Genomic DNA, 27,921 nt, shown 5'->3' with positions numbered 1-27,921 from the left:
AGGATTTCTGGACACGAATAGGCGACTACACAAAAACACACCTGACAAATTTTTGCCCACAAGAGCCAACATGGGCAATACTTGGCTACTTAGACCCCGAAATCTATCACTGCTCAAGGGGTGTCAGAAAATTACTACACTTCATAGCAGCAGCAGGACTAAAGGCCATTTTACAGACATGGATACAACCAACAGGGCCCCCATTCAGACTGTTCCTGGACAAGCTAGCGTTTCTGTTTCAAATGGATTGGGCAGAAACATCGCTTTTTAAAGAAAAGAAGGTACAAGCCTTCTTCGAAACCTGGGGAAGTTTTATCCAACTATTACCACAAAGGGTAAAGGATAGATTGAGAAACTGCTTCCACTACACTTGCTGGTTCCAGGAACAGGTGGCAATAGGAGAAACGCCTATCTAGGGTGGACACACCTATCTAGGGTGAAATACAGACCGTGCCGTAGCCATGCGGGGCCTCCATAAATTTTGCAGATCCTCAACATACAGGTCAGTAGACCAAAAAACAAAAACCTGTGGTCAAAATGGGTCAAAGTTTTGATTTAATGTAGGTAATTTTGTTTGATTTAATGTTTTATTTTATGTTTTATAAAATTAACACAAAAAATGCAGGTTGATACAAGCTATACCTACACAAAAAACCCTGCAAAACTGTGATAACACTGAATGTATGCTTTAACCTGTTTAATAAAGACAAAGTTAAAAAAAAAAAATAGTTTTTCAGTTGGAAGCACTTTAGAAGGTTTCTCCTGTGTGCAGACTAAGCTGATACTTGTTATGGTGCCCACTGCTGTTCTTTTGATTCCCTGTCAGCATATCTATCTAATGTACCCCTTTAAAATTTTAAAGAAATCTGTCACCTGATTCTCAGAGTGCATAATTCTACACCTGGGAAAGAATTAAATGTATTTATTTCCATATGTTAATACTTGGTGGCCTCCTTTGGCCCTAATGACATCAGATACTCACTGTGGCATACTTTCTATTAACGTGATACATTTCAGCTGGCATTTCCCTCCATTCATCCAGCAAACGCCTGGCCTGACAAGTGGTCTCAAAGAAGATGGACAATGTTCCTATTTCCTGATCCACTTTGTCCCAAAGATGCTCAGCAGAGTTTAGGTTGGGACTCTGTACAAGTCATTCTAATCATGAAACCATATCCTCAAACCAACATAAAACAGTGTTGGATTTGTGACAAGGCACGTTGAAAGTATTGCTAACCATTCTCAGAGTATTACCACATTGTTGGCAGCCATTGTTGGCTTCAGCAAGATCTTCTTTTTTTTTTATTGCGGTCTGAACTGGGTCCTAGACCTCACTAGTCTCTGAACCTTCTTTTCAGCAACACGACTATTCAATTCCCAGTGTTTCATTTTTACACATAACTTTTTGGCGAACTTTTGAAACACCGCCATCTCTTCTGGCACCACTTTCAGGGTGCGTGTCAAAGTTAGCACTTCAGTCTTTATCTCAGAAGCCCTTCCGCATGCTCACGTTCATCATTTTCACCACTACGTCCCATATCTAATGGTAGAAGTAGCTTATATGCCGAGAATCTGGGGACAAGGTTCCTTTAAAGGAATTTTCTAACGTTAAAAGAAGTTATCTGGTTTAGTTGACTCATGTTGAAATGAACTTTTAGCTAATTCTAAATTAACAGAGGGGGTCAGTCATTTGAGACTTAAAGGGGTTGTCCCGCGCCGAAACAGGTTTTTTTTTTTTCAATAGCCCGCCCGTTCGGCGCGAGACAAACCCGATGCAGGGGTTAAAAAAGAAAACCGGATAGTGCTTACCTGAATCCCCGCGCTCCGGTGACTTCTTACTTACCTGTTGAAGATGGCCCCCGGGATCTTCACCCTCGGTGGACCGCAGGTCTTCTGTGCGGTCCATTGCCGATTCCAGCCTCCTGATTGGCTGGAATCGGCACGTGACGGGGCGGAGCTACGAGGAGCCGCTCTCCGGCACGAGCGGCCCCATTCAGAAAAGAAGAAGACCGGACTGCGCAAGCGCGTCTAATCCGGCGATTAGACGCTGAAAATTAGACGGCACCATGGAGACGAGGACGCTAGCAACGGAACAGGTAAGTGAATAACTTCTGTATGGCTCATAGTTAATGCACAATGTACATTACAAAGTGCATTAATATGGCCATACAGAAGTGTATACCCCCACTTGCTTTCGCGGGACAACCCCTTTAAGGAGCAGGGAACATTTACGAAGAGTGCTTCCCTCTCTTTGGTGGACCCACATCTATGTTTACATGTATTGATGTTAATGGACATTACATAATGCTTCATTTTTCCTGTGTTGGTGCAGCATGACAATTGAACACTTGCTGCCAGGTTCCTCCTCATATTACTGGTGATTAATGGGGGTCTTGGCAACAGGTAACGAGATTGCAAAAACGGCGCAACTACTTTTAAGGATTCTGATAATGACTTATATACACTGACTGGTCACTTTATTAGAGTCTGAGCCCTTTCATGATTTTCTTGTAAGGAAATTAGACCCGTGACCCCGGAGTGCAGCATACAATCAAGTGAGCATGTTTTCCATGGCTCAGTTTTCGTGCAAACCCAAATTAGAATGGGAAAATCTAGCGATCCGCATTACTTCCAACAAGGCCTGGTCATCAGTCATCAGAACCGAGGCCAAGACTTTATATGCTGTCAACCTTGTAGTGCTTTCTTGTCAAGAGGTGTGCAAAGTATACCAAGAATGATATAATCAAGGAAAAACATCCAGCAAAAGGGGATCCTATAGACGGAAACAACTTTTTGCCAAAAGGGGTCTGAGGAGGATGTCAAGAATCATCCTGACGAACAGATCAAACACAGTGAAGCAAACTGCAGTTGAATACAATGCCGATACTCCAACTGATGAGTCCGAACATACAACTTGTCATACCTTAGCACGGATGGGCTACAACAGCAGATGATCAGTTCCAGCGCCATTGCTAAGTAAAACAGAAAGGCAAGACTGCATTGGACAAAATAGCACAAACATTGGAACACTGGGCAAACAATGCCTAAACAGATAAATCCAGATTTCTGTTGCACCATGCGGATGGGAGGGACAGAATTTGGTGCAAGCCCCATGAATCAATGAACCCTCCATAACATGTCCGTACGGCCATGTAATCAGCAGCCGGTGAAGAATCTTCCTGTTCACATGGGCCAATTCTCCGGCAGAACGAATTCATCATTTAGTGGAATCTATGCCACGATGAACTGCTGCAGTACTGAAGGCCAAAATAGGTCCAACGTGCTACTAGATGGGGTCTCTAATGAAGTGGCCATTCGGTGCGTAAATGCAAGCGCAATTGAGGATGAGTAACCGCGCTGTAACGCCGGCACCGCTCAGAGCAGAGCATCATTGTTTTATCGGAATCAATCTGATTTACTGCGAATACTATTATTACGGCTTAATTCACCGGTGACTGCCATGTTCAGAGAGCAGATACATTCCGCAACAGCAGATTTGGTGTCAGTCAGTGTGATCACCTTGTTTGTGTACGTAGAGTGACATTTATATGGGGATAAATCTACTTATTGCTGGATAGGATTAGATCACAAAGTCTGGGGAGAGACGAAAGATGATTTATTTTGACACTGACACGTGGCAACCTGAGGGAGCTCTGATGGACGAATCCGCACCTTATTGAAGATCTCTCTCTAGTGATGACGGAGGCTGCCATCTCCGGGCAAAGGAATACTTCAAGCAAGGCAGAATTCTAAATGAGATACATCGTGTCAAGTGGGATTTAAGCTGATTTACTTTAATGAAAGTTGAATGAGAACTGACAGAAGTCACGATGAGACATCGATAACAAGCAGAAAGCAAAGAGACTGGATGTTTTTTTTATAATATGAAGCCATTTGTAGAGCAATTTCTACTGGAAAACAGCTGTAGGTAAGAACAGGATTCTGGTCATCGCTTGGACACTTTCGCCTCGCGTGGGGCTGAGTGTTAAAACAGCAGAAATGCAGTCCTAAGCTCTCGCTCACGACCTGAAGGTTGGAGGTTCAATCCCTGCTTGGTTCAGGTAGCCGGCTCAAGGTTGACTCAGCCTTCCATCCTTCCGAGGTCGATAAAATGGAGTAATAAATTACCTGGAAGTGCTACGGGATAAGCTGACGCTATACAAATAACAGAATTATTATTATTTCTTAGATCGCATAAAGAATCCTGTGGTGATGTAACTTTGGCTCAGTTGAAACGCAGGAGGTCCGTAGCGTCGTACCAATATAAATGTGTGTACAGATGCAAAAATGTGGCCAAATTAAATGGATTGCCTGAGACTCCAAACCACAGTTTATTCCTTTATTTATATTACACTCACCTTCGTTGCTATTGACCTAATGTCAGAAATATGTGCCGTTTCGCCAATCTGGATTATGGTCATATGCCACCACTCTCAAATCTACTGAACTTTCACTGATGTCATGTTCACAATCCACAAACCTTTAGGCCTTAGTCACACGGGCGTAAATACGCGCGTATATACGCGCATAAAAACCCACGGGCGTTTTTACGCGCGTATATACGCGCGTAAAAACGCACCTACAAAAGATAGAACATATTGGTGGCAATGGACATGGTCACGCGTTTTTTTACGCGCGTATATACGCTCGTATTTACGCCCATGTGACTAAGGCCTTAGGGTAATGCTATCAGCAGCTACATAACTAGCAATGGCTTGTATTCAAATCAAATGTGCATGCACCAATCTTCTTCAGGCTGCATTCAGACGAACGTATACCGGCTCGGTTTTCACGCCGAGCCGATATACGTTGTCCTTGTGTGCAGGGGGGGGGGAGGATGGAAGAGCCAGGAGCAGGAACTGAGCTCCCGCCCTCTCTCTGCCTCCTCTCCGCCCCTTTGCACTATTTGCAATGGGGAGAGGCGGAACGGGGGCGAGGCTAATTCGGGAAACCTAGCCCCGCCCCGCCTCTCCCCATTGCAAATAGTGCAGAGGGGCGGAGAGGAGGCAGAGAGGGGGCGGGAGCTCAGTTCCTGCTCCTGGCTCTTCCATCCTCCACCCCCTGCACACGAGGACAACGTATATCGGCTCGGCGTGAAAACCGAGCCGATATACGTTCGTCTGAATGCAGCCTAAGTCTGATTCGGTGCATGCACAGGTCAAGGATGGCACACCGGTAGCGACATAACAGCTGATGATGTACCCATACACTGAGCCGTAAAGACTTATGGACTGTGTATGTGACAAGACGTTTAGTGGATTTGACAGCGGAGGCAAGTGGCCATAGTCCAGATTGGTAGAACCATGCCTCGTAATAGGGAGTCAATTACAAAGATGTTTATTACAACAAGTAGAGGAATAAAGAGTGGTTTTAGTTCTCGTCCATCCCCTTTAACGCTGTCTGAATATGGCTTTAGGATATTATAATTGTTAATGATTTATAAAGCACTATTTTATAACGTGGCGCTGTACAATGCATTATTAAACAGGTGTAATTAATTTAGTGCTGATATAGTCAGAAACAAGGGATTGCTTCGGAAAACACTTTTTTCACCTATCCACTGCATAGCGGTCAGGATGAAAATTGCAGAATTTAATTTTTTTTTTAAATAAAGATCGCGACACTGAAAATAGAAAAAAAAAAAAGATCAACAAATATTCTTTAAAAACACGATTAACATAAAACGTCATTTATACAATAGACCATTTTCGGATGGCATTTCCCTTTCATCTCCAGCCAGCTTTTCGCCTTCCATTTCTGAGTAATAAATATAACACCTAAGAATTCGGCCTCGTTGTAATTAGAAAAAAATTATTAATTTAAACCTGAATTATGTGCTGAAGCCAATGCCCAGAATATATCTTGGACACCGGCCATGAGACAACCTACGGCCTTCAAGACATAAAGACTCAAGTTGTATTATTAGCAACGAGTCCTAGAAACCTATAAATGACCAAGAACAATTCACAGCTTCTTCTAAGAAGAAAAATATGTACTTCTGAGACGCTCATCAGTGTCACGGCCAAAATAACCCCGATGATGGAACGTAGGACAGTCACACTTCAAAGCTGTCGATATGGACTCTCATCATTTATAACAGTGTTAATCAATTAAGCGTTTCTTGTCTTAATTAAAATATTCCTAAGCAACTCATTAGATTTTAATTGAAATAGAGATGTTTGCCAAACTCATCATCTTCATGCCAAGAAGCAAAATACTAAAATTAGGATAAAATGCCTAAATATTGCAGGCATAGGGAATTGAAACTTGATGCTCGAATGCTCAAATTTATTTTTTCATCCTAGCAAAAGTTACATGAAAAGCCCAGCAGGTTCTTCACTAGTATGTTACATCGGATCACATATTAATCACTCATCGGTAGGATAATTCTGGACTGTGGAATGGGCAGCTCCATAAATACCCATGTTTCTCAGAAAATAAGACCTACCCTGAAAATGAGTCCTACGCTGATTTTTCAGGATATTTGGGCAGATTTGAAATATAAGCCCTACCCTGAAAATAAGCCCTAGCTACATTGCTTAAAAAAGGCATGCTTACCTTGCAGACTCGGTCCAGGTCCTCTTGCTGCTGTCCGAAGCTCCGCCGTGCATCCTGCGGTCCTCGTTCGCCCACAGATCACTTCTTGGTTACGAGATTCTTAAATCCTGCCTCCAGAAAGCGATGGCTCTGATTGGTTCTCAAGTGCTGCGCAGCCAATCAATGCAGTGCTTGATGAACCAATGCGATGGCTGTGATTGGTTCATCGAGTGCTGCATTGATTGGCTGAGCAGTGGTCAAAGAATCAATTAGAGCCATCACATATGGAGGTGGGATTTATGAATCGGCCAATCAGTGCCATGACTCAGTGTGCCGGAGAGCAGCAGGAGAGCCCAGACCGAGCTTGCTAGGTAAGTATAAAAAGACATCCCTCAAAAATAAGACCTAGCACCTGTTTTGGGGCAAAAATTAATACAAGACAGGGTCTTACTTTCGGGGAAACACAGTATGAGGCTGGTAACCCCTAAGATAAAACTCTATATTCCTATATCCTAAATTCATTAGCTGTTGCTTGACACTGAACAATATGTCCTGTAAACTTCATCTGGTAACATTGCTCACAATCATCATATAACTGTGTTAATACATTCACTAATAGACTACTTATTCTATAAAAGATTAACCCTTTCCAGTCCACTGTCTGACGTCTTCCTACATTCTGATTGAAGCTTCTACAGCTCCAATGTCAGAAGACATCCGACGGGGTATTCTTACCGTCTATTACCAGCCACACCGCTGTTGGAGCCTCTCTGGCTCACACACACTGGCTTTAGCCATCAGATGGCACCGTTGTATAACAGAAAAAAAAAGAGAAAGCCTTTTAGGAAACCCAAAATCCAAAGTTGGATTGGAAAGGGTAAATGAACATAGTTTCCCCGTAGGTCAAGCCATTGAAGAGGTCCATCAAGCAATGCTTACTCCTGCCAAGACACTACAGATCCTCATAGACAGCAGCATGTTGCCACCAATGCTGGACTGTCCCACTTCATCCGAATGCTTAGCTGGTTTGTGAGTAACATCTAATGCAAATTAAGTTCTATTTATGAGTTTTTATGCGTTGTTGCTCTGGTTGCTACACAAACTTTACAATATAGGGAGGCTTATTGGCCTTGTTAAAGTATTACAAATTTGGATAGTTTTTTTGTTTATTTTTTACTGCATGTCTCCAGACAAAAATATTTCCAGGACTCTTCAATCGTCATATGTAGTCATTTGGGAACTTTTTAGGTTATGCAAATGTAAGGTCCTTTTATACAGGCAAATACATTGTCAGTAATCAGCTCCGATGGTTGATATAGCAAATCAATTCAGCTGAACCAAGAATGGATCATGACTTATGATCATCCGTGCAGCCATTTATGTCCATTGTTTACAATGGATGGGCTGCTGACAAACCATCGTTTTCACATACACATAAAAGAAGCGATCAGCCAACTAGTGAGTATTGGCTGATTGCTGGGATGTGTACAGAACTGGAATGATCAGGACTGAAAGTTCGATCGATCATTGAACTATGTACAGGGATAGGAAGTGTTTGTAATACTGTCAAGGTGCGCTTCTGCCATGGCTCACCTGCCACTGGAGCCACAGTCAGATGCCCCATTCTCTGCCTCATACATGCACTGCTCCATGCCACTGTGTATATGCCTGGTCCCTACATTCAGCCAGTAAGGCTCACGCGGAAAAGTGCGAACTTCACCATTTGGTCTCTCACCAATCATCTGGTCCTCCCCTTGTAGAGGGTGCCTAAGCAATCAGTCAATTATAGCCATTGTGACAAATCCTCCCTTCTAGTTTTTGACTGCTGCCTGACCCTCTGCTTCTGTGCTCTCTGAGCTTAGGTGTGATAATTGGATTACTCAATGCCTGCCCTGACCATCTGCCTGGACTTCGTTTCTGCATTTGTGCCACCAATCCTGACCTTCGTCTGTCAATCTTCTATACTCCAGTTCACACCATCATGTACCATGCCTCGATCCTGTACAGTGTAAGCAGTGACGCTGCTGGGACTATCTGTACACATAATGGCTTGGAGACCTCGCAGCAAAGACCCTATCATGCTTGGAGGGGTCAAGTGTGACAACCGAGGTGCTGCCTTTTTAGATAGCCCAAAGCCAAACTGGTTTGTGTCAAGCTTGGTTGACATCCGCCGGCCTGACAAAAAGAAGCGAGTGCTTGGTCACTCAGTCTACAGGGCTGGACCTTGCTATGCACTCTCTACTCTCTCCTCGCTCCATCAGTCTGACTGTGACACCTAAGGGTCAATGAACTGCTAAACTGTGAAATCACTGTGTGAAAGGTCCAAGAAGGGTGGTAGTGAATTCTTGGTAATGGTATGGGGGAGTGGGGGGGATAATTATATATTCAATAAGCGCCTGATTAATTGTAGTAATAAATGAAGATTATTCTGTATATCAGAACCTAAAAAAGGCAAATGAAATCTACCATGCTTGAGTACAAGTGAAGTGAATGCATTGTATAGAGAGCGCTGTACTGGGGTACGCTTTAAAGGGGTTGTCCCGCGGCAGCAAGTGGGTCTATACACTTCTGTATGGCTATATTAATGCACTTTGTAATGTACATTGTGCATTAATTATGAGCCATACAGAAGTTATAAGAAGTTTTTCACTTACCTGCTCCGTTGCTGGCGTCCTCGTTCCCATGGAGCCGACTAATTTTCGCCGTCTAATGGCCAAATTAGCCGCGCTTGCGCAGTCCGGGTCTTCTTCTGTTCTCAATGGGGCTCCGTGTAGCTCCGTGTAGCTCCGCCCCGTCACGTGCCAATCAGGAGGCTGGAATCGGCAATGGACCGCACAGAAGAGCTGCGGTCCACGGAGGGAGAAGATGCCGGCGGCCATCTTCACCGGTAAGTATAGAAGTCACCGGAGCGCGGGGATTCAGGTAAGCGCTGTGCTGTTTTTTTTTTAAGTCCCTGCATCGGGGTTGTCTCGCGCCGAACGGGGGGGGGGGAGGGGTGGAAAAAAAAAAACCCGTTTCGGCGCGGGACAACCCCTTTAAGACATGCTTATGACCTAGAAGTGCATTTCAGGGCACCAAAGGTGCTGTCTTTATCATCCCTTACCATATTCACACCAAAATCATAGAAACTAATGAGTATCCACAATCCAAAAGAAGAACCGAATACATCTATAAAATCTATCTATTTCCTAATAAATCACACATGGGCATATCTACATCAGATGACTTGGAAAAAAGCAAGAGCCAAAGTTAGCATAGATGGGCATTGTAAGACTTGGCTTCTTGGTCCCATTTGAGTAAATAATTGGCTCCAAAGTCAACTGGAAATGGGGTTGTCTTCCACCAGACTTTAGAGACCCTTTATTGTGTCCGAACCTGAGCCTACAGTAGGATCATTGATCCTGTGGTGGCCAGTCTAATCCTATTGATGGGATACAGGTTTCTGTCAAATGTCTACCGGTGTAGTTCTGCTTCATGGACTTGTCCACTTTGGACAATCCTTACTTGTTGGAAGGGTCTGTTAACAATGGTCTGATCAGAAAGTATCCCTCTGTTGGGACCCTGAGCAGTAATCTGTGGGGAAAAATGGCAGTAAGTATTCAATTTCCCTACAATTTCCATGAGAAATAGGGTTTTGCTTTTCCTATATGTCTATTGAGCTGCATTTTTACAACCAGCACAGAAAATGAGAATATCTACTGAGCTTCTAAAGCTTCAAAAACTGTAACCTGGAGTAACTAGACATATTTATTACTGACATGGGCCGTGAAAAAACGGAAGACATTTAGTTGTAAAACGTGAAAAAAAGCAAAAGTTAAATGTGGGAAAGCGAAATGACATGTATTAAACATTCTGAGGAGCAGCAGATGTTTCGCAGAAGATAAGAATATTTGCAAAACATATTCTGTTTATCAAGTTCTTGATTTGCATGCTAGCGATTGGTGGGATTAATGAATATATCCAATTTCAATGTAGGAAATATGGAAAAGCAAAATGTTGTTATAGAAACTGCAAAGTAGAGGTAGATGAAGAGAACGTCAAAAAACATGGAAGAATCACATAGAGAAGGTTGTATATAGACTCCAACAAGATGTAAAAGTGCCTTTATTGATCAAAAGGATCCATCCGTGATTCCATAAAATATCTATGGAACTGCATGGAGCATAAATATGAAAGGAGTTGTCCAGAACTTTTACTATTGATGAATTGATCATCAGTAGTTCATTGGCTGAGGTTTACCGCTTGGGATCCCCACCGATTAGCTGTTCACCGTCAGTGCAGACAGCGCTGGGGGAAGACAGTACAGCAGCCCGTTTTGGTGTTGCAGCTCCCCATTGAATTTAACTACCCGTGTCTATGATGTGCAACATAAAATCAAGGGAGCCACCTTTCCGTGGATCAGTTTCAATGTGAATCAATGTAAATGCCCTTTTACACGCAAAAAAACCTGCTCAAACTGCCAAAAGATTTAAAAATTTAGCGATGGTTTTGCATAAAATTACACACACAGATAATCCTTCTACTAACTAATTAATCATCTGTGGTTTCCACTATGAGTTGTTTGCTCACCTGGGCATGTGTTTAGGTGATTGTTATTGCATAAACAATTCGCCCAGCTGAGCAAATATCTGGTAGGCACATTCCATTGTTCTTCTGAGTAAACACTGCATTAATTGAATATGTAAAGCAAAACAAAACTATCACTGACTGCTAGAAACACTGAACGAAGTGCATTCAAACTGAAAGAATTTCCAGCAAATGATATATTTGATGCCAGTCTAAAAACCTTGGCTAACGATAATTGAATGAATAGTGCACAACTGCCTGAGTTTACGCTTATTTTCGGCCGTTTGAACGAATTTTGAGTCATAATCGTTGCGTGTAAATGTGCCTTAAAGGGACAAGCAAATTACAGCCAAATACAATAGTGGTGCTTTAATGAACATGTTGAATGCATAACTTGTTATTTCTTAGCATGGAAAAGCCAGAACAGCAGATAACCAGTTTCAGTGCCATTGCTGTCTATGAGAAACAGAAAAGCTAAAGAGCACAAAAATCAGATCACTGAGCCGTGGAAAAACTTTGCCTGGTCTGATTAATCCAGATGTATGTTGCACAATACTGATGGGAGGTTAGAATTTGACACAAGCAGCATGAATTGATGAACCTTTCCTGTTTAGAACATGCCAGTACTTCCATCTAATTTTTAGTAACGACAATTAGTTCTCCTATCCGCATGGACCAATATTCCTGCAGAACACTTTCACCACCTAGCTGACTCTTACACAATGAGTTACTCCACTTCTTAGGCCATGGGAAGTCCAATATGCTAGTATATGGATAGCTATAAAAAGTGTCCATTCAGTTGTTGTAAGTTTTCATGGTTGCTGACTACAAAACAACCCTGTGTAGTCTGATCCTGCAGTCATTTTCCCATTCATCAGTCTGCTCTTTTTTGTTAGCCTACCAAATGCATGTTAAGGAAAAATAAAGAACATATGCAAATGGTTATAACCATAGTATCAGACTACATAGAGCTTGCTTGTGGTCTGTAACCATGGAAACACATAGTTCTACATAGGAGTTGTGTATGGTAAATGGTAGATTTCTAATTAAGACTATATGCAGAGTTGCCTTGTTTTTTTAATTTGGATGCATTGTAGCATGAAAAATGGTTTCTAGGGTGGATACTGCCTTTAGGACTGAAGAAATAGTTTCATTGTCATTTTTATAAAAATGCCATGACTTGGCTCACTTTTTCACACATGATATCTCATCATAACGACAATATAAATAAAAAGCAAACATCGATAACTCATTTATACCCTTCTATAGGTCTCCGTTTTTGGCTGTGTGTTAGAGGTCTTTCTGCAGAATCAAGAAAATATGGCGTAGTTAGCCCAATAAAACTTTTCATGACTGTTTAACTTCTAATCTGCTCTTGAGAAATGGAATAAAGCCATAAAATGAGTTAACAAACCTTGACCTGCAGCATCAGTTGAAACCAATCAAGAGAGCACAGCCAGAATACATAAAAGGCATTGCATTTATAGATTTCTATATCTGAGGGATAGCCCCGGTTATAGGACTTTTGATATAGTCATCAGGAGAACTCAGAGCCACATTTAGGATGAAACGATTAATAAGTCAATTATTGTCGGCCTATATCAACATGATTAGATGGCTGATGACTAACAATGAGACCAGAAAGAAGTGATTAAAGAGATTTTTCAGGCAATTGTTATTGATGATTTGTCCTTAGTATAGGTCATCAATTGCTGAGATCACTACTCGAGCCCCGAATCGATCTGCTGTTCAAGTGCTGGGGTCTCGTAAAATCAATGAGAACTGTGCCTGCAATTACCACACTACAGAGGAGTTGGAGTGATCTGCTTCCACTCCATACACTGTGTGTTGTGGAGCTGACAGTGGCTGCCCAAACAGCTGATCGGTTGGACCCCATAACTATTGCCTGGAAAACCCCTTGAAGGGGAGAGAAATGAATTCCTTATCAACTAAAACAAGGCAGTGGAAGGACGGCGAAGTTCCATGTAAAGTAAAGGTCCATTTAGATGGAGCGATGATCGCTCAAAATTGCTAAAAAGCGATCGTTTGAGCGATAATCGTTGCGTCTAAACATGCAGCCATCGTGCGCTTTTCATGCACTGCTAGCTGATCGTTAAATTCAGTCCAACCTAAAAACCGTTCAGCCTTATCAGCAGTTATCCACGTGGAGTGCTGATAGCATTGTTTCCTGCTGCAGAACAAAAGAACTGAAAGCAGATAAGAGCCTTCGGGCTATTAACTGCATTCAGCTAAGGCTTCTTTTGCACACTTAATTGCTCTTAAGTAGCTGAGTAGCTACTTAAAAGTTTATGCCAAATGATCGTTCAAAGCTGTCACTCAAATTGTCCTTTGAGCGATTGTTTCTAGAAATGTTGAGTATAAACTCTTCCTCTGTCCTCACATGGTCAGAAGATAGACAAAGTCAGTGAAGTCTATACTCACATGATGCTTTGGGACACAGTTTGTCGACGCCAAGGACGACCAGTGGTTTTGCCAGTGCTAAGGTTACCTGACCTGCTCAAGATCGGCAAAATGGCACATCTTGATGCCGGAGATGTCAGCTCCATGTAAGTAATGCAAGCAATGTATTGCACTTCACTTTGCTTTGCTATTGCCAGGAAAACCAATTTATAGTTCAGACAAGTCTGAAAGGTCAAGGTGGAATCAAACAATACACCTATGATGAGATCATCAGGTCCTGACAGTTGTCAAGAGAGCGAAGAGATACAGCTTGGAACAGGAAGGTAGTGCTAGATGAAGGCAGGGTGGGTATAAATTGGGCAAGAGTTACAACTAGAAGTGGTGTATAACGTTAAACTATGGCTGATAGCAAGGAGAACAACCTCCCATGGTCTATCATAGCTCTCGATAGGGACAGTGTTTGTTAGCGGACATGGTGCAATTTCATTCCCTCAGTCATGCTGATTTAGAGAATGTGGATAAAGAACATAATTAGCTAATTCTTTGTATGATGCAGACAGAAGCCGCTTATCAGAGATGTGGAGAGAATGACAAGTCGCTGTCTGCATTGAAGGTTATCCTTTGCCTTTGTCAGGAGACAGAGATGAAATTGTTGAATAGATATCATATGGGATTTGATTGTTATCTGGATCACACACCAGTACTTAACATGCACAGACTTTCCCGATGTAAAGCTTTATTCATACAGTGATTAACTGCAATAACTCCAAACAGGTTGACAAAGATATTACTAATCCAAATGACTGGGCCTCCGGGGGCAGCGGGAAGATTATTAGTAAATTAGATGCACATTGAGGGTTAGCGCTGAAGAGGAATGACGTGAAGAACATGTTCTCCGCACAATGCTTACAGCCTTGATCTAGTTTGGTCTATGGGGGCGAATGGTGTCTATCGAGACTAGAGTTATAGGAGTCCGTGGTTAAGGACAGTCCTGGCTCTTCATGTATGGGAATCGGTTTTGCTTGTGGTTGCAGAGGGCGCAAATTAGCTTTTCTAGGTAACAAACTCTTTTAGGAAATAAAAAAAAGGCAAAAGACCTCCATTGGGTCTTCCTCCAAAGGGAATGTATCATCTATTTATTTTTTACTAGTTAAAACCAGACAGCTTAACATTTTTTACTTTTCTAATCAGTTATTACTAGAGATGAGCGAACGTGTCCGTTACGGACACATCCGCACCCGGACACCGGCTTTAGCGAACACTGCAGTGTTCGCGCGTAAGTGTCCGGGTGCCGCCGGGGGGCGGGGAGATGCGCGGCGGCGCGGGCGGCAGTAGCGGGGAACAGGGGGGAGCCCTCTCTCTCTCCCTCTCCCCCCCACTCCCCGCCGCACCCCCCCGCGCTGCCACGGCGGCCCCCGAACTTTTTCGCCCGAACACCGAGGTGTTCGCAAAGTTCGGTGTTCGGGCGAAAAAGGGGCGGGGCCGAACGTGTTCGCTCATCTCTAGTTATTACCTGATTGTAGATTTTTTTATTATATTGTTTATACAAGTAAGGGCTAATTCCCATGAGCGATATTCTCGCTAGAGTTTTGTGTGATGCGATTCTTGTATCGGCGTGAAAAATGGACGTTCACAAGCAAGTTACCGGGCCGAATTTCTCAGCCCGATATCATGCTCACCCTTTGTGAATGTAACCTCATGGGGAGGCTAGAGAGAGGAGCAGAGATGAAACAGAGCATTGGTTGGCTGAGCCTCAGCCAATCTGTGTAAGGCTATCTCCGACTCATCAGTACGGAGCTACAACACCAGAGAGGATAAAGAGGCTCAGGGTGGTTGTGGAAGAGGATGTTATGGATGTGTGGCGTGCGAAACCAACCGTTTGTGTATATGGGGGTGTCAGGACAAATAGTTTTTCAGCTGACAGCTATTAAAAGTTTGATTGGTGTGAGTCTCATCACTAAGACCCACCAGTGATCCTGAGAATGGAGGTCCCATTTCCCCATCCTCCTTACTGTGGATTTGCTGTACTCCGATATGAGGAGGAGACTGAATGGATAAGTGATAAAAGTGTATCTTTAGGCCCATTTGCACGCAATGATTATCACTCAAAATTCGTTCAAATGACCGCAAATTAGCGATAATCGTTGCATGTAAACGCTACTATCATGCAATTTTCATCTGAACGATAATTTTAAGGTAAACTTAAAAACAATGGTTCAGCCACAGAGAAATAAAGTATCTCTCAATAGACTGCATGCTGTGTTCTCCATGGGAGCTGGAAGATTACATTGTATTCTGTGGCAGCACCAATAAGAACAATGCAGCTGTGTGCAGAGCCCACCCTACATGCTGGGCTGTGCAAACAGATCCTAGAGGCTCTTTTACATGCAAATGAAGATGATAAAGTGTTAATTGACATTAGTGTCCATTAACACTTTATGCAAAATGATCGCTAAAACTTTCAATCATTTGAAAGATTATCTTTGTGTGTAAATGGGCTTTTAGGACAACCCCTTTAACCCTGAACACAACAGATTGTACACTTACAGCCTAGTGCTTCTGGGTTTGTATGGAGCAAGTTCGGCAGCTGATTCTGCTCCATACAGTGTGATTGCTGGCTGTCTTTGACAGCTGACACCCACCTGCAAAAGCCGCAATCAGCATGAACAACGATCACGGCTGCTAACCCTTTAAAATGCAACAATTAGTATTCTGGCACCCTGAATGGTACCCCCCGTGATGAGATTGTAAGGTGCCGCTCAGCTGCCATAGTAGTGTTGGGCATTCTGAAAGCTCCCGGGGCTGTCATGGGTAATTGCCTTTAAAGCCATGAAATGCACGATCAAATGATTGCAAGTTCAAGTCCCCTATGGGAACTAGCAAAAATGTAAAAAAAAGAGTTTAAAAAGTTTTATTAATTATTGGAAAAAATAAAAGGTATTAAAATTTATAAAAAAAAACATATTTATAATTGAAAAAAAAACATAACTCTGATAAAAAAAATCAAAACAAAAACATATTTGGTATCACTGCGTCCATAAAAGCCACATCTATCAAAGTAACGCATTATTTAACCTGCATGTGAACGTTGTCAGAAAAAAAAACAAATGTCAGTATTGCACTATTTTGGTCACAACATCTCCAAGAAAAAAATGTAAAAAAAATTGATCAAAAAGTCTTATATACTCCAAAATGGTACCAATAGAAAATACAGGACGTTCCACAAAAAGTGAGCTTTCACACAACTAGATCGATAGAAAATAATTTTTAAAATAGTTTTAAAGCCATGTCCAACTTCACAACCAAAATGTTCTTATTGCTGTAATGCAACTAGCAGAGAAACGAAACAACTTTCCCCATAGCCTTGTATAAAGCCTTCCTACCGCTCCATGTCAATGGGCGTTATCCGATCCCGCAAAAGCTGCTTTTAGATGCGCTGGAAAATCAAATTGATTACAATGCTGCAGACAACCTTTACATTTTCTCCACACTGATATTTACAAAAAACCACTTAAAGCTGAATGTAAAAGAGTGATGTTTTTAATAAAAGCAGATCTTCCTTACACAAGCAGCACGCCAGGGTCAGCCAGTCCTTGTCTGTCATCCCTGCTTAGTCCACAAAATGTAAATGATATGTTCTAATAGCTTAAATACAAATGTAATTATATGTTGTACAGAGTGCTGGAAGCAATACAGATCCCAGGCCACCGCAAACTAATTCCCGGCAGTTGCCACTAACGGCCATGAGCGGTGAGTCTTGTCCTTCACCTCGGCCGTGATGCTCTCGGCGGTTCCTCCACTTGACAGTGGACATTATATGGAATAATGTAGGTGGACCAAATGCTAAGAAACCTGTTATAAGATTCACCCATGCTAACGATCAACTTTATCGTATGATAATAGCGGCCGACTGCCCCTTCCATTGTAATGCATGGAAACCAAGAGAGGAGGCGTTTGTAAGAGTTGAGTATGCAAAGGAAAGGGTAATGACTGCGGGGGTTGTACTAGAATTAGAAGATATCATGTGGAGCCACAGGACAAGGGATAGCTTGCTGATGTGTAAGAACCCCCACTGGTCCTGAGAACCAGGGTCCCGTATCCCCCTCTGCCTCACTGGTGGCTTACTACACCCTCCGTACTGAGGAGGAGACTCAATGGAGTGCTGGTTGTGCAAGTACACTGATGCTCCCTTCACTTTCAATGGGACTGTGAAGATAGCCAAGCGTCAGTCCCATTAGAACGAATTGAGCACCGACTGCGCATGCTCGACCAACAGTCCATTCATTCTAATGTCACTGCGGGGGAAAAAGCAACTCCATAGTGACAGAGATACAGGGACATTGGACATTCATTCTCTAAATAGGCGAGGATGTCAGCGGTGCGACCCCCATTTTCCATCTAAGCATATCTAAAGGCACACATTCATTGGCTTGACGTAGGAAAAACGAGTGCTAGTTTGGCCTCCTTCAGCTGGTATACATCATATACCTTTTTTGTTGCTGAAATGAGTAGTGCAATCTGTGATATACATTTTCTAACATGGGAGCCTATGGGCAATGTTAGCCCTTACCATTGGCTGTACAGTATATATCAGTGGCATCTGTCGGAGGTATACCGATGCGTATCGTTGATGTAGTGTGAATAGACTCACACATGATGGGGCATGTGGAAATTCAACATGACTGACCCTTCTCTTGACATCATGTGTTTGGGGAGAACTGGCATAACTCCATACGCTTAAGACAGTTGGCTGACTAACTTTGTTCACTTTTTTCAGAGTTGTTTCTGGAGCACACGAAGGCGGTCTGTAGGTCTCATCCAGATGATGTCACAGTTCGTGGCCATAGCTAACCAGCTTACCTCTCCTGGCATTCACAGCGAGCTTCCTGTCCCGCCCCTTGCCCTGATCTGGCATTTGCCAGGTCTCTGTTGGTGGCCCGAAGACTGCACAGACATGCACATGCCCACACTTTTAAAGGGCCAGTGTGCACTAGCAAAGTCTTCCCCTGACAAATCATGAAATTTCCCCCCTATGCAGGGAGCCTGAATTTGTGGTCTTTTCATCCTGCTTAAGGTGTTATCCAGTGTGTTCTGAGTCTCTGGTTCCTGACTTCAGCGGTTTCCAACTTTGTTGCATTCTTCACTCCTGGCCTCCGCTTGTTATACTGACCATGCTTCTGTCTGCTGCCTGCCCCAACCTCTGGCCTGCTGAACTGTGCAGAACCTATTTGTGTCCTGACCTCCGCTTGTTCCTCTTTCTAAAGTTGTGCTGCCCACCCCCACCCAGGTTATCTGACTACACCTCTATTTACACCCTCAGGTACAGCGCCTTGGTCTACAGTAGTGTCAGCTGCCACATTACTGGTACCACTACCAGAGTAACGGCCTCGAAACCCTGCAGCAATGCCCTCATCCAGATAGGTGGGGTGAAAGCCTAAAATTGGGGTTCCTCAGGTATTTTCTCTGGGTTTGGCCATTGATCCTGAAAGCTGAATGGGATGATGACAGAAATATAAGCAGCAGATCTGCAGTGCTTGACTGTAACCTTACAGCGCAATTCTGGAACCCAACATACTTCCTTAAAAAGGTGGGTGGAGAGGCGCTTTCAAATAATAATAGAATGTTATAACAGCTTATCTCCCAGAGAACAAAAGGATTTCTTAGTGGAAATCCAATTGCCCGATTCTTATCTCCCCTGTCATCTGCATTTAGAGGAATTCTGGGAGGTCCCCATGCACAGACAGTGTTGGGATAGACCCTCCAAAATCGGACAGTACTGCAAATGGAAATCGAATGTGTATAGCCAGCCTAATGCTACACTTTCCCATGCAGTAAAAAAGACATATACCTGTGAATGCCAGGAGACTCTTTTGGAATGTATAGTAGTCTACAGACATGCTCAGTGTATATGCCTGGAGTATCTAGATATAGAAAAAAGTGAAGACTTGCTTGTTATACGTGTGATACTGAGAGCTCCACCATCTGCCATATATTGCTATTTATTTTACCTTCTAGCCAACCAGCGTCTAACACATCTGAACCCAGGAGCCTTTTATATTTCAGTATATTTTAAGTATTGTTCTGACTCTGGTTTGGGTGAGCTAAATGGGTATAAACAGAGGGAAATAGATCATTGAGAAAGAGCTGCTTCTAATGTTGTAGGCATGGGAGCCGCAGGAGGTGATTTGCATTCATTTCCTGATCAATGTTGCAGGAGCGCGCTCTGTGTGGAGAGTAAATTTAGCATGCTACACTGCAGGCAATTTCTTATTCTTAGATAAAGCTATGGGCTGTTTTCGGAAAGTCTAAAAAGCAGCAGAGAGCAGCGCTCCACACTGAGCGTCTCTGGAATAGAAACAATCACATTCTCATCGCTTCTCCTACACATGAATTCTCCCAAAATGAACACAATGCTATACACGGATCCATCTATATGGAGGTTTTCATGCTTGTCATCATTGATTCGCTGAGATACTGTAATAAGAAGCAAGTTTTACGATCGTGATACACAATTATCTGTGTCTACCCATGAGGACGGCAGAAAACGGGAAGAGCGGTGGAGTAAACTGAAAACAGAATACAAGTAATATGTTGCCCTCTTCTGCCATTTGTGATGGGGGTATATTGAAGTCTATGTAAAGTTAGTTAATTAAAGGGACTACATGATTGGAAAATTACAAATTATTTCAATCAGGTTTGCATTCTAAACTTACTGTGTTTCCCTGAACATAAGCTCTACCCCAATAATAAGCCCTACCTCGATTTTAGGGGGAGGCTTGCAATATAAGCCCTGCCCCAAAAATAAGCTTTAGCTAAACTACATGAAAACAAAAAAACGGCAATATTCATCTAGTCGTTGGCGTCTGGGTTCCTCGCACTGGTTCCCGATGCTGCGGCAGGTTTCAGTGTCCTCAGCTTTGACAGATCACTCTCTTTCTGGTGACAGGGCTTTGAATACCCTGCCTCCAGCAAGCAAGTGCTGTGATTGGATCACAAGCACCGCTGGCTCAGCCAATCAGAGTCGGTGCTCCATTATTCACAGCCATGAATGACATCACTGAATGGCTGTGATTGGTTCATCGAGCGTCAGCTCTGATTGGCTGAGCCAGCGGCGCTCGTGATCCAATCACAGCCCCGTCAACAGAAAGAGAGTGTTATGTCAATGCTGAGGACACAGAAAGAATTGTGTGTCTCCAACATGGCTGCCTGCAGGCAGGTTTTAAAAATAGAAAATAAAGGTCTACAACATTAAAAAAGAACAAAACACCTAGGGGCAGGTTTACTAATCAATATATGACAGTTTAATGCCTGTCCTGATATGTATGCCAACTTTATAGTGCGTGTCAGACTGGAGTTCCTAAAGCTTATCAGCTTGAGGGCTCATTTACACGGGCACTGCGATTCTCGTCCGCTGCATCGCGGCCAAAAATTGCATGAACGAGTGGCTGCATCCCCCGTTTTTTCGCCCATGGCCGGGTGCTGCGTGTATACGCCGCAGCCCAGAATACGGTCAGGCAGGGGGAGAGAGTTTAGCTCTGCTAAACTCCCTCACCCCCTCCACCTCTTGCTGGCTGACGGCAATGGGATGGGATGGGGCGTGAGCTTAGCAAAGCTAGTGTGCTATTCTCCCTCCCTAGCCCGCCCCCTTCTTTTGCCGGCAGCCAGCAAGGGGCGGAGAGGGTGAGGAAAGGGGGTAGGAGTTTAGGAGAGCTGCTGCTAAACTCCCTGCCACCTCCCTTTTCCGGCAGCTCTCATAGGCTCCCATAGGAGTCAATGGGACCACCTGGGTATTCCGGCAAAAGATAGGTCCAGATCTATCTTTTCCAATCAGCGTAAAATCGCCCATCTGAACAAATGCATTGGGATCCATGATGGCTTTTGAGCAATCATTCTGCATAAACTACTACTTGGTACTAATGCCTATTAGTACCAATTAGTAGCATGTGAGCCTTCTGGAGTTGTATTCAGAGAACAGACCACCTACTGTTCTCGGAATAAACTTCCCTTTGTTCTGCCACAGGGCTGACAGCTCAGATAATGTAATCAGCTCTCCCCAGGCTGAACACAGCGTGTGGTCCTTCTTATCAGCTGTTCTGCCAAACAATCATTTTCATGCCTAACTGAAATTCATCATTCGACAGAAAAGTGAAAGATGAGCACATTTATAGCCAACAAAAGATGGCTCTTGAGCGAATTTTGAGCGGTAATTGTTGTGTCTAAATGGGCCTTTAGAAGTCTGTTATTTTGTCAAACTCAAGGATCCTGTGGTCGGCTAGTCTGTCTCTTGTCCATACAATCTGCAAGAGCTGATCCACTATACTTGTGATACTGCTTGTGGGGTACTATTTAAATCAGCAACTATATGTGATTGTTCATTATGGAGTCTTTAAAGCCCCATTTACACTGATAGATGATCGCTCAAAAGTCGCTCAAACAATAGTTTGAGTGACAGTTTTGAACGACCATCTTTGCATACTTTAGAGTAGCTAGCTAGCTACTATAGAATATGCAAGTGGAGCGGGGACACAGCCGTGGCCCCTAATAGAACAATACAGCTGTTTTGCATAAACAAACAGATGTATTCTTCTCCACTCTGAGTGCCAGTGTCCCCTCTGTGAATTCACAGCAGGAGACAGGCACTGAGAATCTTATCAGCGCTGCCGGCTGATAACAGCCTACTCCGCTGATAACAACTGATTGCGCAACAACTATTATGTGTGTCACTCCTACACCTGTTTCTCCCCTCTCACAGCATGCAATAAGCCATATACTACAGCTGCATCCCCTCCTCTCCCTCTTCTAGTCATGGTTTTACACTATGCAATATTTTTGGTGATGGGGAGGTTTCCGAATGTTTACAGAGAACCGGCAGACAGCAAAAAGGGGAACTACTAGCTTGAAAGTACGGTAGATGTCACTTTTCCCTATTATTATATATAGCAAAATTTCACATATTCACTTGCAGCAATGACATGCAAAAAAGTTAGAGTGATATAACTCCACAAGTGTTTGGATAGGATACCTTTACTGTATGAAACATTAGTCCCAGCATTGTGTGAGGTGTGTGAATTATGCATATAGTGCTTTATTTAAGCCTGATTACAGCTCTGAGGAATGACACCTAGGAGCCACTTTAAATAAAGCGTCTTTATTTACCCAGGAGTACTTATACTTGTATTTAGATACTGGCTTTACTCTAATCTACTTTGCCAGTTTGCTAATTTTAATTAAGATAACACAAGTGATAAGCACTAAATAAACACTTTACAAGAATGTTATTTGTGTGTGTGGTTGTAAGACTCCAGTAACAACTCAGAGTCTGCAGGTAAGAAATGCTGTGCAAATATAATTTCTATCAATACAAAATAATAATATAATGTACAAATTATATAAGCCAACCCACCTACCAGTAAGCTGCTACAACCACAGTAAGCACTGGCGTAACTATAGGGGATGCGGTTGCTCTCGGGCCCAGGAGCCTTAGGGGGCCAATAAGGCCTCTGCTCTCCATATAGGTAGCCCAGTACTATGAATAAAGCATTATAGTTGGGGGCCCTGTTACAGGTTTTGCATTGGGGCCCAGAAGCTGCAAGTTACACCTCTGGGGTTTTATTGTATCTTGTCACCACCAGAAGAATGTCTGGAGACAAGATACATGCCCACAAGCAAACACCCCCAATTTGATTGGCTGCACTGGAGAATGCCAGCCCATGATTTCCACCCCTGCCTCCTTTCACTCACCCCTCCTCAGACGCTTGGCTTGGCCTTTGTCCCTTTCCCCATACTACTATGAGTAGTGTTCTACTGTGGGCCCCCCTCCTTCAACCTGCCTGTGCTCACCCGCGGCCTGGTGGCTGTGCCCCCTATTACTCCGGTCACTCACTCATGGGGTCCGCTGTCCCTCTGCCTGAGCCGCCGCTTCTGCTGGCTGTGCCGCCCCCACTGTTTGCCGCCGCCTCTGCCGGCGGTACCGCTCCCGCTGTTTGCAAGGTCCTCCTACCATGTCCCAATGGCACTTGGAGGATTCAATAGGGTGCTGCTGTCAGGCTCGGCGCTCTCCTCCGGCACCTGTGCCACCGCCACTCCCAGGGCCTCCGCTGTGGCCACTGTCTTACAGGTGTCTCACAACGGCAGCGGCTGGTGTCCTCCTCCATCACGTGTACCTGTGGCCGCACCACCGCTCCCTGGCTCGCTACTGTCCTACTGGGGGATTAGACACGACCCCAGCCATCCAGAAGCTGGGGGCATCACTACATTCTTTGACAGCTCATACCTTGTCACCACCCTTAACTTCCGGTGGTGACAAGGTATAATAATACCCACCTCTGGCAGTAAGGTCTTGCTGTATAGTATTTTTGGAGTAAAAAGAAGTTTCATAGGGGGCAGAACTGTAGGTGGGGCAGTCTCTGACAGCAGAGAGAGGAGGCATGCATGTGTTCTGAATATAGAGAAGGGAGATAAGCCACCTCCATCAGTGGCTTATCTCCATGAAAGCAGAAGGATTCGGCAGTTGAAATCCAACTGTTTGATCCTTATCTCCCCCAACATCTGCAATTGGGAGAGTTAGGAGGAACCATACACATTAGACAATCAGTGGATCTGGTCAATATACATCTATGGAGTGTTCAGACCTCATTATTGGCTCTGTCCAGGGGTCCTATCAGAGTTTCCATTTAAAATCCAGAAAACGACACCTCTAAAGGGAACCTGTTTTGGCCATGAATGAAAACTATTGAAACAGCACAAAATGCCAGAAATGAACAGAAACTTGCTAAAATGAAGACTTATTTAATTAATGATCAAGATAGGTGCTGTCCAGGGTTGCCATTTTCAGGATTTTTAAATGGAAACCATGATAGGACCCCTGGAAGGAACCAATAACATGCCCTAATTTGTATAGCTACATATAGGGTCCTTTTACATGGGCCAATAAATTGGTGAGATTCCTGTATTCTTCTCATCCATTGTTCAGTTTCTGTATTCTGCCTCCATTCACTCAGTGATGCTCATTTCTGTAAAAGTACAGGATTGATCATCGCAAAGAAGACCTGTAGGGCATCTGCACCCAACAGATTGATCCCGTGTAAAAGGGCCCTTAGAAATGAACAATAGCAAAAATTTATCTGGCTGCAACCTGGTGGAAGTATTCATGAAAGAGGTTGTCCAAGATTCATATTTTATCCCCTATCCACAGGATTAGGTGATAAAACTCTGATTGAGGGGGCATTCATGAAAGAGGTTGTCCCAGATTCATGTTTTATCCCCTATCCACAGGATTAGGTGATAAAACTCTGATCGAGGGGGTCTCACAGCTGAGACCCCAACTGATCTCGAGAACAGGGGTCCGGTGCCCTCCGTTTCTCCACACTGCACCTTCTGCAATTAGAAGGAGCTTCAATGGAGTGATGGCCGAACATGTGCAATGTTGCTCCATTCAACTCTATGGGACTGACAAAAAAAAAGCTGAGCGCTTGTACTCAATTATTTCCGGCAGTGCTACTAAAAGTGATTGGAATGGCACTGTGCATGCTTGGCTGCCACTTCATTCAAGTTTCTTGCTGCAGGGTTTACAGTAAGGAGTTGAAGTGGATATGGGACTCTAGTTCTCGGGATTGGTTGGGATATAAGCATGAAATCTCCACCCATCCAAGTTTTACCCCCTATCCTGAGTATAGGTGATGAAACATGATTCTGGGACAACCTCTTTAATTCTAGGTCATCATGTATACGTATAGTTTTCAAGTTCATCTCTTACTCTACAGGTATATGCTTCCATTCATTACAAAACAGTGCCCTGCTGTGTGTGTAGGTGGCTTAAAAGAGAACCTGTCATCACCTTTGAGCTCAATAAACTACATTACGGTGCTCAAAGGTTGGGGAACAGGTCCAGGGGGCTGTCTTTGATTTCTGCACCATGTCCCGGCAAAATTGGCACATGCACATAGACTGACTCTTCTCTGCTAGCTGTATGCGCATGCTCTCTCATAGAGATGAATGGGAGAGTGCGAGTACAAAACCGTCTGAAAATAGTCCCACTGTGTGCATGCGCCAACTTGGACAGGAACGGAGCACTGGTTGAGAATCAAACACAGCTCTTAAGACTTCCCGTTCCCTCTCCTTTGAGCCCTATAATGTAGTTTATGGAGGTCAAAGGTGATGATGAGTTCCTTTTAAAGAGACCATTTTCTTTCTTTCTTCTGAAGGAGAGTTAAGTTTCTCATGCAGAAGAGACTTATGAACAGCTCATAAAAAGGGGTACAGGATACAAAAGCCACAAATTGAATAAAAACTATGCCATAAAAAGATCTCTGAGTAACAACCAGTGCTGGGCTCCCATGCCAGGCAGTTTGCTGTGATTGGACTCTTGCAATGGAAACTCGTGCTGTCGTTGATGACGTCACAGGGTTACATAAGGTAGGGGAGGCAGGAAGACATGCAGGGAAGAGAAAATATGTGTCTGATATCAATGGTTTATCACTAATGCTGGTGCAATGAAAAGATATCATATAACGGTTATCAAAGATCTGTTCATGAATGCACGGAATACACATGTCATGTGTTCCCTGCAACAAGCATGGTTTACCAGGCACAGTGCCCTACTCGTGGTTGTGGCTGTGTCTGCTATTGCAGCTCACTCATAGACTGGTAGAGTTGGAAGGGACCTCCAGGTTCATCGGGTCCAACCCCCTACTGAGTGCAGGATCACTAAATCATTCCAGACAGATATTTGTCCAGCCACTGTTTGAACACTTCCATTGAAGGAGAACTCACTACTCCCATTTATTTTAATGGGACTAAGCTTCAGACAGCTGCAGTACCAGACACCGCCACTACAAAATGTACAGTGCTATACCTGGTAAAGAATTAGGGGGATGTGGCATTCGTCAGAGAGCCATGGTCCCTTCAGTCAGATATCAGTGGGAGTGATGGGAGAAGGATCACTATCGATTTGATATTGGCGGTCTATCCTAAAGATAGTCCAGCAATATCACAGTCCTGGAAAACTCTTTTAATTGTAGACAACATGAGTTGAAATAAGTTTTCCCCTAGTTTCCATTTGGTAAATCTTGTGTTGGAAGTTCTCGGGAGCCATGCATAATGCAGAAGCAACGGCCAGCTGACACATTTGAAGAATTGTTCACCTGTATCACCTTGGCAAATGATATACAAGTTTTATGTTTTAAATAAGGCAAGAAGAGTACATGCCCCCGGCTGCTCCGATCAAGAGCGGCTGAAAGAGCAGAACCGCGGATAAAATGGTTTCACTTGAAGACCTTTAAACAGGAGAAACAAGTTGAATAATTAAATAAATTACTGCCGAGTCAGTGAAGACGACGGGAGACGCTTCAACGTACTGCACTCTCCCCCTGAAGTAAGCAAATGTTAGGCTTCACCAAATCATATATAGCCGTGATTTATATGCGGATCATTTTAATGGGGAGCAAGGAAACAGTGAGAGAAAGCATAAAACGGATAATTAGATGATTGACGAAACGGTGAGCGACGACACCGGAACATTTACTAAATAAAGCCTGGAAACCGCAGGATCAAAAGGAGAGACAATTATATTTATACTATATTTCAGAAACACGCAGGTCCTCGGCCTTTGGCAGTAGACACTTAAAGTATTAGTTCAGAAAGATCTTATGCGCAAGTAGTTGCCATGGTAACAGTCCATTAAACTTTTCTACCAACTGCATTTATCATCAACTATACAAAATTCTTGCAAGGGTTGTGTCACATTGACGTTTTTTTACCCCCCACTGTTATAATTCCCAAGAAACTCACAGGTTAAAAGCGAATGTCCAACGCAGAAGATATTTCGTCTTTTTTAATCTAAGTACCGATATAGCAATCATTAAAGGGGTTATTCTGGGCATTTACTATTGACCTATTCTAAGGATACGGTCATGAATAGTTGATTTGCAGGGGCCCACTGATTGGGATCCTTGCCAATCAGCTGATCACCTGGTCTGCTGTCAGTGCAGCGGGGCTGGGCGTTCGGTGGTCAGGCACCATCAAAATCAATGAAAGCGATGCTTCCTACTACACTTCAAGCTCTGACCACAGTGAGGAAGTGGATGTGGATGTGTAATTGAAGGCATCGCTCCCTGTTGCTTTGAATGGGAGTGAAGCTATTTATTATACTTCTGGCCCTGAACACTAATGTGGACCTCTGGCCCCGCTGCACTGGCTGTGAGGCAGAGGATCAGCTCATCAGCAGGGTTCCCAAGTGGTGGAGCCCAACTGATCAGGTAATGACTACCAATATTGAGGATAGGTCATTAATAGTAAATTGCCAGAATACCCTTTTAACATGACTGCCATGGCACACTACAGCGATAGCATACCGCTCCAAAGATATCTTCATTTCTTAAAGGGTTTTTTCAGGAATAA

At 43.6% G+C, this 27,921-nt stretch overlaps 1 protein-coding gene across 3 annotated transcripts in view; it reads right to left on the bottom strand.

Moving 5' to 3' along the window:
- The window catches only part of HHAT (hedgehog acyltransferase), a 364,684-nt gene that overhangs the window by 10,381 nt on the left and 326,382 nt on the right, over nt 1-27,921 (bottom strand). The window lies entirely within an intron of this gene.

This window comes from Eleutherodactylus coqui, chromosome 3 (assembly GCF_035609145.1).
Source record: "Eleutherodactylus coqui strain aEleCoq1 chromosome 3, aEleCoq1.hap1, whole genome shotgun sequence".
Lineage (NCBI taxonomy): Eukaryota > Metazoa > Chordata > Amphibia > Anura > Eleutherodactylidae > Eleutherodactylus > Eleutherodactylus coqui.
Note: the sequence above shows the minus strand (reverse complement) of the source record. Positions and strands in the feature narration are given on the sequence as shown.